This window comes from Dreissena polymorpha, chromosome 3 (assembly GCF_020536995.1).
Source record: "Dreissena polymorpha isolate Duluth1 chromosome 3, UMN_Dpol_1.0, whole genome shotgun sequence".
Classification (NCBI taxonomy): Eukaryota; Metazoa; Mollusca; class Bivalvia; order Myida; family Dreissenidae; genus Dreissena; species Dreissena polymorpha.
In genome coordinates, this window is record NC_068357.1 from 46,762,533 (window position 1) to 46,783,210 (window position 20,678).

Below are 20,678 nucleotides of genomic sequence, written 5' to 3' on the forward strand. Positions count from 1 at the left end.
AGGTCTTAACAAGCAAACTCTAAAATCTGTACTGACCACAAAATACGAACTGGTGTTTAACATGGAAATTCTCACGTAATTCAGATAACAAAATGGCAGGTGTTAAATAACATTATTGTCGACGCTACAGGTGAAAGTGTCAAGTGGTAACAAATGGGATCTTTCAAACAAAAAATGAAAAAAAGCTTCATACATAAATAAATATTATACATTCATTCGTATGATAGCAACGTTTTTGTTCTTTATGCATTTTAAATACAAAGACATAATATGTATTTTTTAAGAAAAAAAATTAAATGAAAAATACTGAAGCAAATGATCGACTTTGTATTTATATCCGATACTTACATCACAAACTGCTTATACCGTAATCTATTTTAACAAATTGATTATAAGTGGCAAAACACATCGATACTTACGTTAACAATTCGTTCAAAGTGTGTAAATCTTACCGTAGTATATCAACTCTTCTCTTGATTTCATTTAGATTTTATCAGAGGAATTAATTACTTTAACATTCATCCCTTTTATGTCATTTTTATATTAGACACACATAATAAACACAACTATAGCAACAATACTTGTAGATAAGAAACTATTCATCCACTCTAAAAATACAAATATTCCTAAACCAATCAATTCAATCAGTATTAATTATAGAGTCTAGCGGTCGACCACTTAACTAATGCATTTTATTAAAATTGTTCTTAGTGTTTGCATACACGTGGGTAAAGTACAATCCTTGTCTTTTGGATGCGGTCATATCTTAATCGCTACTATGGATAGCACTGCAGAAATAAATTGGCTTTTGATTGATATTAATATTTACCTTTCACTGAACAAACATAACGTTATTAGTGCATTAATTTTGTGTTTGCTCAACAAACATAGTTTGGTTATCATTATTTAATAAGTGCATGAATGTCTATGAATATACATTTTGTCTATTTAATACGTTGCTCTCTGTTTTATGTTACGCATGCTATTCACAGGTGTACACATTTATCTTTTTGACCGTGTTAAACATTATTACTTTGAGTGAAAACGCATGACCGTATTGACAAGTGTCCGAGTGGACAAATCATTTAAATTATTATTATGTAAAATCATTAATAACTAATAACATTGAATAAATTAATAAACATGAACAGAACTGAGTAATGTTTCTATTTATCATCTCAAATTAAATCAGATCCTATGTATACTCTATAAATTCTATCTTATTGCAATCCTCATGTTCATAATGCTGTTTAAATGGACATTTAACTTAACAGTGTTGCAACTTAGCCACAAAGATATCATTTCTAAGAAATGGAAAGAAAATGCACACTTTATTTTGTCGCTTTATTTATAGAACATGGTGCACGCATTTTGATAGTATCTGGAAATATATATTTGCAATTAAAGCGTGTTTTGCTATTATGTAACCATAAATTTAAGATAACAATTCCCAGGTATACTTTGCCTTTAGATAACTACCTTAGAGAAAACATTATACAATGGAATTGGTTTAAAACGGGAACATGCTATATACTACCTTTCCCTGTAGATAAGTGCACGACTAGAGGAAATAAACACACAGGTGTAAGACATCATTATATAGAGTATTGTTAGCAACGTTCTCAACTAACCTTTCCAAAGTAATAATCTATAATCAAAGCGCCGTAGGCGCTGAAGGCCTGGGGCTAGATTTAGGGTGCTTGGAAAGAAATGTAGTGACTAAACTGAAGTAAATGTAAATGGATCCACGCTATTTTGCTGCCAGATACAGTGTACATGTATGCTGATGTTATGAAGTTGAAGGTTTAATATGTTACTCGTGCTTAATATGTCTATCTAGTTTTAAACACTTCGACCTTTAAGCTAAGGTCATTCAATGGTCAAGGTCATCATAAAATAGGTCAGTGGGAAGGTCTTGTCCAAAGGGGAGTTATGGACAAAAATTAAGTAAATCCAATCATGAACCACAAAGTTATGGTGAATGTTAAGTTATTGGGTGCTTTGACTTTTGAGTTCAAGGGCCAAGGTCATCAAGAAATGTGTCCGTGGGAAGGTATTGATCAAAGAAGAGTTGTGTACAAATATCAAGTAAAAAATTAGTGGTGTTGTTTTTTTTGATACCGCAGTTAAAATTGAAGGATTTTCGTCATAAAAAGGCTATTTTCCAATGAAGTTAAGTCAGATATGTTTGTCTTATAAATTATTTATCTGATATTTGAAGATGGTTTCTAGACGCAATAGAATATTCCTTAAGTACCGCGACTCACCCGGGTTGCAGGCTCAATATCAACACTGCCATGCATTAGTTGACGTTAATCATTAACTCCAGTCACATTAATATGAACAATTATAACACTTTTATTAATCTTTCTCTTTCAATATAGCAAATTGCTTTTTCTTTAAACGACCAATCTGACAGGTACAATGTCGGCTATATTTGTTGTCTTTGTATTTAGCGGATCATACATTTAGTATTTCATAGCGTATTTATAGAATATTCGTAGTTTTCTGCACATTCCCGGATATCGTTCGGATTGACGGATATGTACGAAAGAAGGAGATATTGCACGAAGTTCATTAGACAATAATAAAAACTATGCAGTACCCAATGCTTAGGAATTGTGCTTCATTAATATTTTTTACACGGTTTATGACACTGTCATGTTATATAGTGATGTTCTGTATTCACAATGCGGGTTATTGAGAACTTCTTTGCAGGGACCTATTTGTTTGTATAGGTCCCTCTTCTTTGTTTGCGCATGAATGACCGCCAAGTGGTAAATCGGACTTTTCCGAATTCATTCATTTGTGGTTGTTTTGGCAGCCAGCCAAGTCAGCTCATCTCAGAAATCGGTATGAGTACTATGGCCTAGAGGCTTCGCCCCAGGCCAAAAACCAACAAGCTGAGTCCAATTAACACATATTCCATTAAAAAAAGAAGTCTTGTCAGTTTTTATCTTTTAGACCATTAAATAAGTCCAAAAGTTGGAAAATGTCCAAGTTAAAATTAACTAAGGTGGTGTGCGTTTGCTGGGTTTTGAATTGAAATATCAAAGATATTTAGATAAAAGTATATATGCAGTTAACACAGAAGTTGGACCTTCTTAATTCGTCCAAATATATATGTCAATGTCAAGGTAAACATGAGATCCGATTTTATAAAGGTGCTTTTGATATTGAAAGACATCACCGTGCAAATATGGAAGCTTTGTAGGAACCACTATTAATTCCAAATGAAACGCGTCATCTTGAGGTAACCGATGATTGGATTATATTAAAAAGTCCGAAACTAGGTCAGCATCAAGGTTACAATTAGGTCAGACGATGTTGGCGTGTTGATAATGATCAAAGACATCGTCCATGCAAGTATAAAGGTTTCATAAGAACCATTGCAGATATCAGACGAAACGCGCTATTTTGGGATAACCAAAAATTAGGCATTTCTGAATGAGTCTGTAACTAGATGAATATCAAGGTCAACAAGAGGTCATGTGATGTGGTGGTGTTTAATGTGGCGAAAGACATCACCCATTCAAGACGGAAAGCTTTGTATGAAACAACGAAAGAACGAAAGCATGGAGAACGGAAAGGTATCTCGCTATATGACTCTCTTTTACTGTAATAACTAAACATGACCTGCGCCAAATGTTCGTTACCTTCAAAATAAATACAATTGATTGGGATTAAAATATAATGTATTTCATAAATTCTTTGTTGTAAGAGGGGAATTCGAACACATTTTTTAACTGAGGCTTTTAAAACGGTTGAATAAATGTAGGTATGCAAAAATGCTGAATATGTCTTTATACATGACTACAATCATAACGACTAAAAGGTAACGACTAATTTAGGCTTCTCTGACACCGACATTTTGCTTGTTATGACCCGCTTCAAATTTGGCATGATGCCAAAATAATTGTATTCACTATATTTTGACGACCGCTTTAACGTTGTTTTTTTTTTAATTTTGATTTAACGTAGACGAATCTGGCATATATAAAAGTCTACATTATATACATGAAGTATATATGAAGTAACAATTTCTGTTAAAACGAATTAACAATTTCTGATAAAACAAATCTTTAGTTCTCTAAATAATGCAAACATTTTAAAATCATGGCGTATACTGTCTGCATACACCAAACCCGACACCTCTTAAAATATATTTTCTGATTTTAAATGTTAAGAATAAAAAGTTACTTGCTGCCACTGAAATGTATGTTTGCTTAAAATGCACTACATGAAATAGTTAGTGTTTTTGACGTTTTGTTTCCGATGTATGTTAAAGAGGCTGAGACATCTACAATACAGGGTAATACTATAAGATTTAAAATAAACGAACTGTTTCATTGATGACGACGAACGATTAAAGATGTCCCAAAATCTGATATTGGGTTGATATTAGTTCCGTTTCCCTCAGGTAAAGTGGGTGGGGGTGGGGGGCGGTTAGCAATGTGCTGTTAACAGTTTGCTAAAAAGCAACATTTAAATAAACCTTTTTTTTAAAGTATGCCATGGAGTTATTTGTCATCATTTATTAACAGCATGTCTTCAAGTTAAATTTCAAATTTTATTTTGAAGTAAAAGTTTCAGGTCTGTTGAAGCGAATGTATTAATCGATTGTGTTAAAATGTGATTGAGCGTGAAATCCCGCTACCTTATCGCTGAGTGACCAGTGCAAACACGAGCACAATGTCCTTTCAGTTTGCCTCGGTGAAATATTTTAGAGAAGTTGCTTCAAATCATTTAACATATTAATTACGTTAATGTCCAAAGTGCGTCAGAAATGAATGCACTTTTTCATAAATTGATGCCTACCGGAATCAATATGTCACTTAAATGTTTCTGAGATAAAGTTTGTATAAATTCGTTCGTACTGTTTAAAGTAACACATACTTTTAATATGTATTTCAGCATAAACAAATGAAACTTCGTTGAACCACACACGACCATTACCCCAAGCGCCCACAAAAAGTAATTTGTATAACAAGCATAAGTTAAAGTACGTGTAGGTATATTGTGGATGTCATGTTGTTTCGTCAGGCGCTTAAGGTGTCATTAATGGCTTTGAAATTGTTATTTAAATACCAGAAGCAAACATGTCAAGTACAAATCGTAGTTCAATGGCCAATTTTGAAGAGAGCATACTATGCTTTAAGGATGTTAGGTGTTTGAAAATATATGTTTGAACTCGTGATGACCTATTATAACCTAAGGAACATATAACAAAATACCTATTATTGCTAGTGACAAATCTGCACAACCACAACCCGCAAATCGTACGTTTAGGACTTTTAAATATGATTATATCAGCCATGTTAAAATTCTAAAAAATGTAGTGAATTGTTTTTTGATTTTGTTATCATTAAAACAACGGAATAGTATTGGTTTGCAACATTCGATTTTTAATCATGGAATGAAGTACTTTTTTATTATCTATCGAATTATGAGCTTAACCTTATATTCTAGTATTCGCTTACACGATGAAGTTGACGTGCACACGATGAAGTTGACGTGCACACGATGAAGTTGACGTACACACGATGAAGTTGACGTACACACGTTGACGTACACACAACTCAAGTAATGTATTACCTTACTGGCGTTTATCAGGATAATGAAAATAAGTTACCGCTCATATATGATGCTAAGGAACGTCTTGTAGAGAAGTTGCGGAATGACAACAAAATCTCAAGTAGAGGAATTTCAATCGAGAAGAAAGACTAAAATAGCTCAATGTCTATTCCTGAGCAATAATGATGCATGGTATAATCAAGTTACGAGAATGAAGATAAGAAAACCCAGTTATAACCAAGAATATATGTATGTTCCATTTGGTTTCAAATAAAAAAGATCGCAACAATTGTTGGATGTTCCATTAAAATAGATGGCCATTGTTTAGATGGGATCCACATTATCGCAACTTAGTAATTATGCCTCTAGCGCAAAATGTATGGTCTTTGGATAATATTGTCAAATAATTTCAAATAAAATTTGTATCGGTTTCTGTAACGTAATGTAATTAAAAATGTAATTTAGAAAGACCGATCTGGTACAATTCACATTTAAGACAAATGAACTATAAAGTGTAAATTATCGAACAACTAAGTTTTACACCCACACAAATACCTTAGGCTTTGTTTGACAAATGACCGTATATAATGATTATTCTCTTGGACTTATTTCTGACCTGACACGAAGTTTGGTTTAAAGAGGAGAAATACAAATTGCAACCGTCAGTTCATGTCAGAAAGTTCTTATTTGAAAGCTATAAGTAGAAGGAATATGCTTTTCCAGACTGATTTATACGTTGTTTGGGAATCCTTACCGAAATATTTATACATCTCACATATTAGTTTACTCCACAAAATAATTAATTATCAATAATTGGTTGTGTCATTTTATTTCAAGGTCGATTTTTTTCAAAACGTATTTGAAATACTTACTTGTATACTTTTGCACAAAAGTATGACGTTCAAAGAGTATGTGTGCGCTAAGGATCACTATTGATTACAAACAGTAATAAAGAAATATAAACTACGGTAACTCTATCGCCGAACATATACATAATTTAACAGCTATACCTTCCAAATTATCTTTAATCGGTACTGAACTTCATTTTAAAGAGACATTAGCGAATCTGTTACATTACTCTTTTTCCAGAGATCTGTTGTAATCTACATGCAAACAAAAACGCGACCACTTCTTGACCATTATTTTTTTCCGTAATAATGTGACTTTACAAAAAAATGTAGAAACCGCATCACCATTAAAAACACGGTGCAGTGTCAAATATCTCACATATTAAATTAATCAAGGTATTGATGATTACACTTTCATATGCTTGCTATTACAAACGAGCAAACACATATACAATTAATTCAGAATCAATCGCTATCCATCCCCTGTTTGGGTCGGTGAAGCACCAATGCATATGAAGCTGAATGTTGGCACATGTTTATACCAAAGGTGATTCTAAATGACAGAGCTTTAGTTTTACAATTGGATGTCATATGTTAAATTGATAGGATGATTGAAATATAATTCAGGCACACGTGAAGTTCCTTAATTTTCACGACGATCATATTGTTTTGTTTGCAAGGGATTGAAGAATCACTACGCCCACCTCTATCGGTAAAGTAAGCGTGTATCTTATAATATTTTTCAAATTGATTTCGTTGACCGAATGGAATGATATTAAACCTGTCATAGAATAATGAATGTAGGTCTCTTGTTGGGATAACTTATGAATCCTTCTTTCAGACCTCACCAGGAGATTTGAACATCAAATATATTGTCATTGCATTCCGTGTGAGACTATAAAAACCGTCTTAACGCTCTATAAGCTAACGAAATCAATTCTCACATACATTTACACATTACGTGTACGATGAATGCTGGTATTAGACTACAGACTCATTAACATCAGCAAAGTTATTCTTTATGACCTTATTGACAATTGAATATGATAATGTATGTCTCTTTGATGATAAGGTGAATTCTTACCTACTTATGTTGATCCAGATGTATTACTAACGATGAAATGATGTGATGGGTACGTACAAATAATAAAAAAGAATGCAACCGTTCAGTAAAGTGATTTGTATTTTTATCTTATTCTCTGTTCTTGCAAAAATGAAATTACAATTGCATTAACACCTGGATTTCACAAATACGCAAATACTTTCACAGCAAGGATAAGATAACATAGATGTTGAAGAGTCTGTTTCTATTCAAGTACAAATATTTATAGAACAATTATTGTTTAAAATTATGCAATACTGTTCAGGACATTGAAACCATGTTTAAGCAGAAAGACTCGAGTAAATTATTTACTCTGCTGGCCAGAATACTTTTACTTTTTGCATATTATACATTTGGCGCAAAACTGTGTTAGTTTCCACTCACCTAACCGGCTATACATGTTTGGACTGACACTTCATGTTTTTTGATATTAAATGTTGAGTTGCAAACAAATTTTCTAAATTCGATCAATTTACTTTAAAGCAATATTAAAAAAGAAGATTAATTAGAGATTTGGTAGATAAGGACAAATATTCACGTCATTCCATATTCTTCTTAAAGCGGGGAATCGTAAAATAAATATTTCAGGAAATGAGGTAAGCGGACCAACATATATGTTACCAGAGGTTAGTGTAAAAAAAATACGTTTCTGTCTGTTGATATATTATCGAATGAAGCATATTACTTATATCTCGGTAAACAAAACTAAAATAGTCTCACCATGATATATTGTATGTCAGCACTTCAAAATCCGGACAATCTTGATTCAAAACAACAGAATCCAACACGAAACATTACACAGAATTGATGTAAGTCATTCTTTAACCAGCGCAACCTTTCATACATAAAATATTATATAACAAAACGATCTGCAAAAAACGTGTTCTCTTAACGTGCATGTACTGGTACCTAGTGATAAGAAGCTACAAGTACATAATATATTTACCTTATGTGCATGCCATAACTCTATCAATTTCACCAACTAAATGTTCATTTAATAAAACATTTAAAAAGAATTTTAAAGTTGTAATGGTTTGTTTATTAATGGTATGTTTATTAATGGTATGTTTATTTATAAAAAAAGTCTTATTAGATAGGTTAAACACAAACTTCAAGAAACACGGTTCGTCGGCGTTATCGCGATGTTTTTTCAAATTATCCAACCTTTGTTTTTTGTAACTGATGGCAATATACCAGTAATTTGGTGCGCCTCATTTAAAAGCCGACAGCTGAGCTTTGAAGAGTGCTATATATTCAATAAAACTGTCATTTTATTTTAAGAAATATCCAAATTGCACCAGGTTCGGTGTAGATATCTACTTTACTTTTTACCAGACCAAGTGAATAGCAAAGCATCGTCCAGACTATTTTCGTGCAATTCTTCATCTTGTGGAAAATATCTAGACACAATTCAGTCAGGTTCAATCTTTTGTTTATTATGTCTGTTCTTGACTCATGAATTATTGTGATTGAAACATACACGTTTTTCATCAGGTGATATTAAGGTAGTTACACATTATCATCAATAGCAGTGTTTGCCAGATATTCAACGAAATAGATAACGGTATCGAGTTCGACGAATACATTACAGTTTACACATATGATATGTTTCCTGATCGAGTTCGAAAAATAAATTACAAATAAACTTTCTTATATGTTGCATTTGTTAGATATTCTTTCCAATAGGAATTTGAAATCATTAACATAAAATGGAAATAAAACAAACAAAAGCCTTGACGTAGTATTGGTTAACAAATTGATTTAATTGTAAATCAAGTAAAAAACAATCTGGCAGTAAAGGATATTGATATTTGTGTATAAATAAACAAATCGATACATATGTTCGCATCGAATCATACGCATCGTTTTCTCAAACTCTTGTTAAATACATTTCATACGTATCTCGAAATGTTTTTACATAAACATCTTTTGAAATATAGCCAATATCCTATTTAAATTTATCATAATCGAATTTAAGCAACAGACGCAATTGATAATTTTAGACAACGTAATTATAACCATACCCCTCAATCATAAAACCACTTTCTCACGCAAATCAATTTACATTTGCACTCAAGCATTTTGTATGCATGCACTTGGATGAATCAATTATATTTCTGTTCAATCCGGCAATGCCTTAAGTGCTATATTTGGAAACAATACTAATATAAAATGGCTTACAATTGATATTTGCCTTCAATCGAACAAATATACCGTTATGAATGCATTAATATAAAATAATATATTCCCCAAACAAATTGTCGTTATCAACGTATCTATGAACATAATTCTCATGTTTGCATATATAACGAATTATATTACAATAAACGGGTGAACGAATTTGGATGACGTTTTTTCCCTTATATGATATATATTAAAATGAGCTCATTCACAATGCAATTATTTTGGAGCTTACCAGAATCAACTGAAAGCGTCAGCTTCCACAACAAACATGTTATGGTTCGGTAAAACGCTATTGTGCATTCACCGTTGAATCCCCAGTGTTCAGTGCGTTTATTAACCCATTAATGCCTAGTTGACTCTCCCATCCTTCTAAATTGGATCAATTTATTTCCAAAATTAGGGATGTCTAGTATATTAATTTCTATATTTAGAATAATACTTACTGAAATTCCTTTAAGCAAACAGCGCAGACCCAGATGAGACGCCGCATCATGCGGCGTCTCATCTGGGTCTACGCTGTTTGCAATGTCCTTTTTTCAGGACGCTAGGCATGAATGGGTTAAATTCCGAAAAACTGTATTTCAAACATAAGTATAACGTTACCGTCAATAAACAAATTAAATACATGTTCATGTACAGACATTGGGCAGACTGGTGATTACTTTTCTATTACTTCGTGCATCTTTTTCTTATTAGTTTACCTATTGTGCTACTGATAGATGAACACTTGACCATTAGTTGACTCACGATCTTCCGGTTTGGGGTTTCTTGCTTGAGCAGTGAGCGTGAAATAATTGCAATGTGTGCTGGTTTTGATTGACTGTGTAAGAAGTAAATTGATCATGGTATATTTGTATTCATCTAACAAATAATTTATACAGATATATTACAAAAAATACTTTCTTGTAGTAAGCTTCAGCATTACAATGAAGGTTCAAACGCATTCAGCGCGAAAGAACATATGATAAGCATTAAGTAGGGTGCAATTATTATAAAGTGTTATGTTTTCATAAAGAGAAAGACTCGAACATCTTAACTATAAACATGTCAAAATACGAAATATAACTTTAATTGCTATGCATTTTGAGATAAGAAAAGTTGTATTTTATCATCTCAGCGACATAAAGCAAGGACAGGTAAACGGATTGTTTCTGTTATTTATGATGATGCAAAGAATAATCCTCCTTGTTAACCCTTTGCATGCTGGGAAATTTGTCGTCTGCTAAAATGTCGTCTGTTGAATTTCTAAAATTAGCATTTTCTTCGAATTTTTTTCAAAGAATACTATCAGAATAGCAAACAGTTTGGATCCTGATGAGACGCCACGTTCTGTGGCGTCTCATCTGGATCCAAACTGTTTGCAAAGGCCTTCAAAATCCGGTTCCCGCACTGTTAGGGTTAAGTAGATGCAGATTTATTGCATTCCTTCAAATGACATTAAATCGCGCTATATATGCGAACACGAATTTATCAAAATGTTATCCTTGACGGAAATGAATTGTCCATAATTTCATTCGATGAATACAGGCTATTAGACATACACCAACATATCAATATCGGTTTCAGAGAAATCGCAAATATATAACTTCACAGCAATTTATTTCGAAATCAATTAAATACAAACAAATACTGAAATATTGCAAATATAAATTCAACAATGTGTTTATATTAAGTAAAAGAAAAAAAACTACTTAGAAATAAGTAGCCACTTTCGTGAAAAATAAAGCGAACGGGGTTAAATGGTGTTATTAATCTGAAATTGAACGCGCTCAAAACGTGCCGCAATTACGTGAATAAAACTGCTTCAAATTACACTGTTGTTTTCTGTGTAAAAACTGAGTATTTTATGTGAATATTCGAATGATTCAATACGTACCGGAAACGATGTACGTCTTAATAAAGGGTAACTATAGCTAAATACCAGCCATTTATACCGAGGTGTCAAATATATCCTGTTGGAGATTATTATATTATTGTTATGTATTATGAATGACATTTGCAATATTTCAACATGACGTAAGAGCCGCAAAAAAGGTATTAAACTCTGTATTTCCAATTCATTGTTTATTTTCAAGTATGCCATTTATCAATTGTGAATATGTATTGGGCTGTACAACCTGTAAACTTATTTAATAAAAGCGTAAGGTCTTCACACACCCACTCTGACTTATGTATTGACCACTAAATCCGAAGTGGTGTCCAACGTGGAATGAAATCCTCACGTACTTCAGATAACAAAATGGCAGGTGTTAACTAACATTACTGTCGACGTTATCGGCACACAGGTGAAAGTGTAAATCGGGAACAAATGGGTTCGTTTAAAGAGAAATAGAACGAAAACTTTACATACAGATATTTTATATTCACTCTAATGAGACAAACGTTTTTGTTCTTTTTGATTGTTTACTACAAAGACGTTAAGTTTTTAAAGAAAAAAGCAACTGGAACAAAATGAAGCAAATGATCGACTTTGTATTAACACAAATCGCTGATACCGTCATCTAGTGAAAACTAAATATTTTGATTTAACTCAAAAATGAAGTATATATGTGGAAAAACACATTGATACTTACGTTTACAATTATGTTGAAGAATGTCAATCTGATCCTAGTATTTCAACTTTTTCCTTCATTTCATTTAACTTTTATAAAGAACGTATTACTAAAACATTCTATCCCTTTTATTTAATTGTTATATGAGACGCACATAATAACTAACGTACATAGGGCAACAATAATTGTAGATAAGAAACGGTTCATCCACTCTTAAAATACAAATATTCATATACCAATCCTTTCAATCTATGATAGTATTAGCGTCTAGCGGCCAATCACTAAACTAATGCATTTTAGTAAAGGCGTTCTTTGTGTTTGCACACACGTGGGTAAAATACAATCCTTGTCTGTTGGATGCGGTCATATCTTAATCGCTACTATGGGTAGCACTGCAAAAACATATTGGCTTTTGATTGATATTAATATTTACCTTCCATTGAACAAACACAACGTTATTAGTGCATTAATTTTCTGTTTGCTGCATAAAAGTAGTCGCTTAACCATTATTCAATATTTACATGCTATTGTCTGCCATTATATCTTTTTTATCTATTTAATACGTTGCACTCTGTTTTTTGTTACGCATGCAATGCACTGATATACTGATTTACGTTACTTTTGGCGAACATGAAACAAAAGTATGCATTGTCTTTTTAACCCTGTTTAACATTATTATTTTAAGTGATAACGCATGATAAAATTGACAAGTTTTAGAGTTCAGGATAGGATAAATTATGTTAATTATTATTCAACAAAAAGATACAATACATTAATAAACATGAACATAACTGGGTAATATTTGTATAAATCATCAGATTAAAACAGATCTCAATTGTTCTCTAAAGTTTCTAGCTAATGGCAATCCTGATGCACATAATATTGTGTGTAGATGGACATTTAACTAAACAGCGTTTCATCTTTGCAGAGAAGATCGCATTTCTAAGAAATGGAAAAAAAAAGTACACTTTATTTTTTTTTCTTGAATAAAGAACACTGTGTACACATTTTGATAGTATTTGCAAATACAAATCTGCAATTAAAGGGACCGTCAACCGCGATTGTGAAAAAAATTATCTAAAATACCGTATTTATGTTACAATTATTAGTTTAAATTGATTAAAATATCACGTATAATGGTGTATACTGTTTGTATATACAAAGCTTGACACAAAGAGATTTTTTGAATTTTAAATGTAAATTATAAAAAGTAACTTGATTCCACCGAAATGAGTGGTTGCTTAAAATGCACTACATGCCACATTTTGTGTTTTTGGCGTGTTTTTGTCCGATGTATGTTGAAGAGGATGAGACATCTATAATACAGGGTAACACTATATTTAAGATTTGAAATAAACGAACTATTTATTTGATCAAGACGACCATTTTAAGATGTTCCAAACATTATATTTTGTTCACATCAATTGGCTCTCAATTAAGTAAAGATGGAAGCGGTAAACTATGTTAATGTCGTTCAATCGAAAAACACTTAACTAAAATTTAAATACAGTTGATGACCTATTTCATGTGTTCAAAATGTGCCGTGGAGTTATTTGTTATCATTTATTAATAGCATGTCTCCAAATTTAATTACACATATTATTTTGAAGGAAACGTTTAAATTCCGTAGAAGCGAATGCTTTTATAGATTTTTACAAAGAAATATTATGCCATATTAATTTGATTGAAGTAAACGATAAATATTTTTATTGAGCATTTTGTTGATTGGAAAATAGTGCGTAAAACAGCGAGCATTGGTTCTATGACTTAAAGCCCGATATAAAAGTATTTGCATGTATGGGAAGGTAATTCTAAGTTTGCATAAACAAAGTATGGAAACGTACACTTAAAATACAATGTTAATAAAAACCCTAATTTACTCGCCATACTTATTTTTGAAAAGTTCCTTATAAACACGTCATTGTGATTATTTAGCCTAACTCGTCTACACTAAATAATAAGTGGGTATAAGTTTCTGAATTTGAGTCTTTTTTACATTTGTTTACTTAAAATCTTCAAAGAGGGCACATGCTTTATGATACTTTTCAGATTGAGGCAAGCGCAAGATAAAAACAATGAATCACATGCCTTTATATAAAATTTTCTTTCGCTGATGATATCATTTCATCAAGAAATGACATAAACTGATCTAGACATAGATTCGCCGTCACTGACACTGGGTAATAAACTATTGTGTTGATGGTAGACCACATAGTTCTAAACGGGTGGTGCGTGTATGTTATATTTTTTCAAGGACTTCTCGTTTCAATTAACCAAAAAGCGGCTGTTTTAAAACACATTTATTTACTTTTTTATTTTTTTTAATTTTTTACTGAGTATTTTCACCTTGTGGTCAAGGATAACCCATGAAAGTGCAAGCACTTATTTCCAATGGGGTCCTTTGCTTTTTGCTGAAGAGACAGCATACAGAAGATACAGTATTGAGATACAAGGAATCCGGATGCGATACCCTAGCTCTTTTGCGAATAGACCCCTTGGTTCTTTTACGTGCTCAGTGTATAGCACCGATACACGCGAGAATTACCTGGGTTTCATACCAGTTCATCTCTAGTTGGGTGGGAGACACTTGAAGCATGTCTGAAATTCCCAGTGCCCCGGCCAGGAATTGAACCAGGGACATCTGGAATGGTAGACCAGTGTGTTACCACTCGACCACCGCACCACCCACACTTGTTTTGAGTATTTTCTAACTTATATTGCATATGCTAATCTGAACAAATGTGTGGTTTGATTCCAAATGATGAACACATTTCATTCGAGTTCTTGTTTATTTCTGTATTGATGCAATAAGTACGCAACGATATAAAAAACAACAATATAAGCATTTGGTTTACAGTTTCTTGTTTTCATGTCAACTGGGTATTCTTATCTTTCAGAATATTCAGGCACAATTCATAACAGCGAATATATTGCTATGTTTTAATATGCAATTCAAAACATATGATTCCGCAATAAATTAGTAGCTAATTATATTTAAGAACACTTCTTTCTTCAAAATCAAAATAATATATATTTTAAGAAAAAAAGGTCTTTTCAAACGAAAACAATAAACGAAAAGTCTTGTAATCGGACACAATGTGGAATGTACAAGATGTAAACAGACTTGGCAACTGCTGATAAAGGGTCAATGGATAAAGAAGAGAACGGACATTAGTCACTCTTGTATCGGTATCCTAACCCTAACAGGCAAACATGTCTGTCAAACATGTAGTATGTTTGGTGTAAAGAATGCCTTCACATACTAGAAATATGTGACTGTGTTACTACGAACTGAAAACGAAACAAAGCCCAGAAAAGAAAGTACAATACTTAGTTAAATAAATACGTAACAGTCAGCAGTATTTTACGCCGTTTCTCGTTATATTAGCGGAACATACAATGGTTATAATAATGCGATGCTTCAGGCTTGACCAAACATTAAGTTCTGAAAGGGCGAAATATTAACGGATTCGAATCCCTTGCGTTCCTCTCCACAAATATAAGCACTATTTTTTCTCCATTATTGTGTGTGAATATGATTGCTGAGAATTAAATCGGTATTTTAACATATGTAAACAAATTTCGCTATACGATAAGAAAAAGCTCAACTCAAAATAACTCAAATTAAGGTTTGGGTAGCTGAAATATCGTGAAAATTCTGTTAAGGCCAAGACGTTTTAAACGATCGCAAAATCAAGGACAAGCTTTCTGACTTGCTTACTGTAATGCAAATAATCTTGTCGACGTTTCTGAAAAAATACCATATAAGTTCATTATTCATGTTTAAAACCTTTTCAAACTGGTGATACGACTTATAATATTCAATGATTATCAAACATAAACATAATACTGAGTTTTGATATGTGTATGTGGAGAGGTTGCTTATTACTCGTGATTGCGTCTACCAATCGCGCATACTCGTTCACAGAACTGTTCCAGAGAGATCTGTGGAAGATCCTTTAGTGTTTATAAGTATTCTAAGTCAAACACAAATATATTGCAATAATCCAAGTACAAAACATTATCAGGAGAGTTGAATGTTTGACAATCCAAACAGACACAGAAATTGATAAGGGACACGTGATTACAAAATACAGCGTGTACATCAATCGTGTGTGTAACGCTATCTGGACCCTTACAGGAAAACATGCCTGTCATAAAAGGAGCGCGTGAAGTGTTACAGGTGTTTTACGTTGTCGAAATATCTTTGTGTCTAAGGGCTGAACATGACCCAACCTACAGATCGAAATTAATTTTCTTTGACCAAACAATAACAAAATGTGCTACTATGTACCGGTAACTGTTGGCGAGTCACTGCAAACCATCGTTTTGTGAAATAGTTTTTCTCCATCTCGATGCAGAGTTGTCGCTCTTTGCTCTCTCTTACAACGTCTGATATTTTCTTCAAATACTATGTAATGAAATTGAATATAATTTTCTTTTATATTTTAAAAATAGTGTTTAGGTCCAAAATAAAAACTATCTAAATTAAAAAAAAAAGAAAAATAACAGGAAATATTTGAACCACGTGGCTTAGCTATCATCATTTGGTTGGTTTTAACGCAACATATTTGATCTAGCTTTTCTGGTTTCAGTCGAATTTCTGCGCGGATGTTAGATTATACTAATCGAAAAACCCTGGTCCAAGTGGAAGCAAGGGAATGTCTTTAAGCCGGTTTTGATCTTTGAATCTTTTGCATTCACCGTTCTAGGACTAAGTTTAATTCATTATGTAAACTATTGTTTAAGTTGAAGTTTATTTCATAAATAGGAACTATTGTAGCTTAACCTAATCAGCTTTGTTTAATAATATATCATTCAAAACAAAAGGCAGTTTTGAAACAACCACAAATCGCCCAAATATCAGCGTGTTAATAAATAAGTACATGTTTACTGACCTTCATTATTTTACGAGCTGACCTGCTAACATATCCTGAATATTGTTAATCTACCCATCAAACATGCGAACAAACTCGCTCTATCATTATTGTGAAATTTCTAATAGCGTAGACTGCACAGGTAACCGAAGAGGTTTAACACCACAAAACCACTAAATATTGATAAAGAGGTTTGACGGTATTTGAATTTAGAACTTTGTCATTTTATAAAATATAATTTTGTCCTTATATTCCTTTGCTGTAACGTTTCTAATTTGTTGAACAAAAAGTTCCTTTTTTGTTGGTAGCGCGTAATCACTATCTGTTTGACACTCGCGTAATGTTTAAACAACCGTTCGAATCAATGCGAAACAATGAAATTAGATTGATAACAATATTTACTTTGTCGCAAAGCAAATATATCCTAATTGCGCTATAACATTGGCTACATAAATTAACTTTCGAGTTAAGTGCTTTTCTCATGGTGATAAAATTAGAATGGATTGCTTAACGAATGTTAAAAACGGGTTTTTATTTAAATTGTAAAACAAATGCAAATCATAGACTTTGATGGAAAGTGTTCGAGTATGCTCACATAGCACTGGAGTTTGTTTGTGTTACGACCTTCCTGTAATGGAAACAAAATGGAAACAGGTCAATTGAATGAGATTGTGCTATCTTTTAAAATGTTTTTTTTGATATCTCATTTAAATGTGTGTCTTATAGCCTAATTAAGAGAAAAATAACATGTTCATCAACAAAAACACCTTATTTTCGGTATGCCTTTTATCAACGTTTCAGGCGACTATTCATATGAGGCTACATAAAATAGTGAGAACATATACATAAAAAATATAGAAAAGGAAATTATAAACGATATTATACATTATACATCGAAATATTATTATTTTGGACCATGACTACGATACAAATATTTCATCAATTGATATTATATATATGTAAACAACGTAATCAATTGATACATACACAGTATTTCACATTAAGATAAAAACTGTTTATTTCACACCTTTCATTTAGATTTTAAGTTTGTGAACCTAAAAAGATATTAGTACCAAGACGATTTATATTATTTCTAACAATTGAGATTGGCGAGAAAGAGATATCCTGACCGGCAAGAGAACGTTCATCTATATGCAAAGCAATTAAAGCTGAAAACATAAGAAAAAATATCACTAGGCATATGTTTGCGTGTTTTTGTTGTTTAACCAACATAGTTTTTTTAAAAATATTTATTTAAAAGGTAAAATCTTTTTTTATTATATTAGTATTATACAAATAATAAGTACAATACGTATCAACACGTTCTTCAAATTATTCACCTCTTACAGAACGTCATAAAAACTGCATTTATATTTATTGATTTAAAATTTGAGCACATATTTTCCACATCCAGCGAACATGTGATAAGCATCGTACATTTTCGGAAGATCGGTTAAAATCAAATAGCCTTGTCGGCTTTCATGACTTGTTAAAGCTATACAAGGTTCTGATTTATTATTGCATATTTATTGCACTTATCGAAGACGAATTCAAATACTAAATTACGTTTGAAAAGTAGCACTAATGTTCGGTTGTAAATTATATAAATGGTATAATACTCGATATTATAGATTTTGCTAAGCGTCCTCTTGTGACATTTGAGAGATTGAGAGATATCTTCTTGTGCTTCGTCTTCGTCCTTGTCTTCATCCATAACGTCATTTTATACCGTCATCAATGTGCCAACTAGAAAATAATTCATCATCATCATTATCATCATCATCATCATCATCATCATCATCATCATCATCATCATCATCATCATCATCATCATCATCATCATCATCATCATCATCATCATCATCATCATCATCATAATCATCATCATCATCATAATCATCATCATCATCATCATCAGCGGCAGCAGCAGCACCAGCAGCATCAGCAGCATCAAATGGGTAATGGGAGCCGATTAAACAGATATAGTCATCCATTCAAGTCTGTTTTGGGCTTCTGAGAGTAGCTTATCCATGGGGATAGACGTACAATCTTTCTCATCTCATCTATCAAGCTTTTCTTCTGATGGCCTATACGGCCACCACAATCTATCGCGCCCGGGAGAACTGTCTTGTACAGAAAGTATCGTCTTGTGACGTGAAAAACACAGCCAGCTTTCGTTGTTTGAAGGTTGTCAGGAGTTGTACTTGTGGGCCTACAAGTGTTGCTGTCATGTTTTAAGACATACTGGTTGGTCTTGTTCTCGTTGTAGGAGATGCGAAGCAGTCTCCGTAAACACTTGTTTTAAAAAGGCCTTTAATCTTCGTTCTGTGTCCGCTTAACCCATCTATGCCTAGCGTCAAGAAAAAGGCCTTGGCAAACAGAGTAGACTCAGATGAACCGCCGCATGATGCGGGATCTCATCAGGGTCTGCGCTGTTTGCTTAAAGGAATTTCTGTAAGAATTATTCTAAATATAGAAATAAATATACTAGACATCCCTAATTTTAGTAATAAATTGATCCAAGTTAGAAGGATGGGAGAGTCCACTAGGCATAAATGGGTTAAAGTGTTCAGGCCTCGTAGCCTGATAGGGGGATGGAGACTTCGAGGATCGAGAGCCTTTGTTTGGTGGGTATGCTGGTGGACAATATTGTACATAATATACTCAGTCTAGCCATCACTGGGGTCGCCATGGCAATTCTTATTTGCACGCCCTGTTTGCTTTTTGGTATTCTTTCCTAGAGTCCTTGCTGGTGTACTTCTTAAGCCTTACCTGACTTCCTTTCTTCCAGAGGTCAATGATCTCGCTTGTATCCCATTGGTTGTTCTTTCTAAGTCATCAGTTCTTCTCCTGCAGAGCGTCGTGGATGTTGTAGGTGATGGCTTTTAACATTCATTTTAAAAAATCATGTTCAAGATTGCCTATAAACAAGAAGCGTACTTCGTGTTAATGGAGCTGTCGATTTGTATTTCAAATTGGGGAAGATGAAGTTCATTTTTCAATTTAAATGCTGTTTTTGAGCACATGTCTTAAAATTTCGATCATATTGTCGAACACCCATAAAACATATAATGTAACAATATATAACTTCAATCTGTCCATTTGTTAATTAATGAATTCTCTAATTTCGTTCAAAACTTGGTTGATGCAACAAGTGTGGCTTTAAGATCGATTTACTTTGAAATTTAACAATACAGATTTTACAAACAGCTTGAATACTTAAAACAGATCCAACGCAAGAATTCCAAACAAAAATAAATAATCAGCTAAAACATGTTAGATGCTGGACAAATTAATAACGAAAAATTTGATTACCTCCTACCTTAGAACCCTTAAGCTGGTATATTTAAGAAATAATCGACGGGTAACCGTTGGTTATTGCGGTAATAACCAACGGTATGGAGTTCCGATGCGTAGGAATAAACCACGAGGGCGTAGCCCGAGTGGTTTGATAACAAGCATCGGAAAGACATACCGTTGGTTATTACCGCAATAACCAACGGTTACCCATCGATAATTTCGATTCTAACACGATTTCATT

At 32.9% G+C, this 20,678-nt stretch overlaps 1 protein-coding gene across 1 annotated transcript in view; it reads right to left on the bottom strand.

The window, feature by feature from the left end:
- The window catches only part of LOC127874060 (prostaglandin E2 receptor EP2 subtype-like), an 80,962-nt gene extending 63,481 nt beyond the window's left edge, over positions 1-17,481 (bottom strand). Inside the window, 1 exon segment of the mRNA XM_052418170.1 lies at positions 17,159-17,481. The gene's annotated coding sequence lies outside the window, so the exon portion shown is untranslated.
- Positions 17,482-20,678: the final 3,197 nt, after the last annotated feature.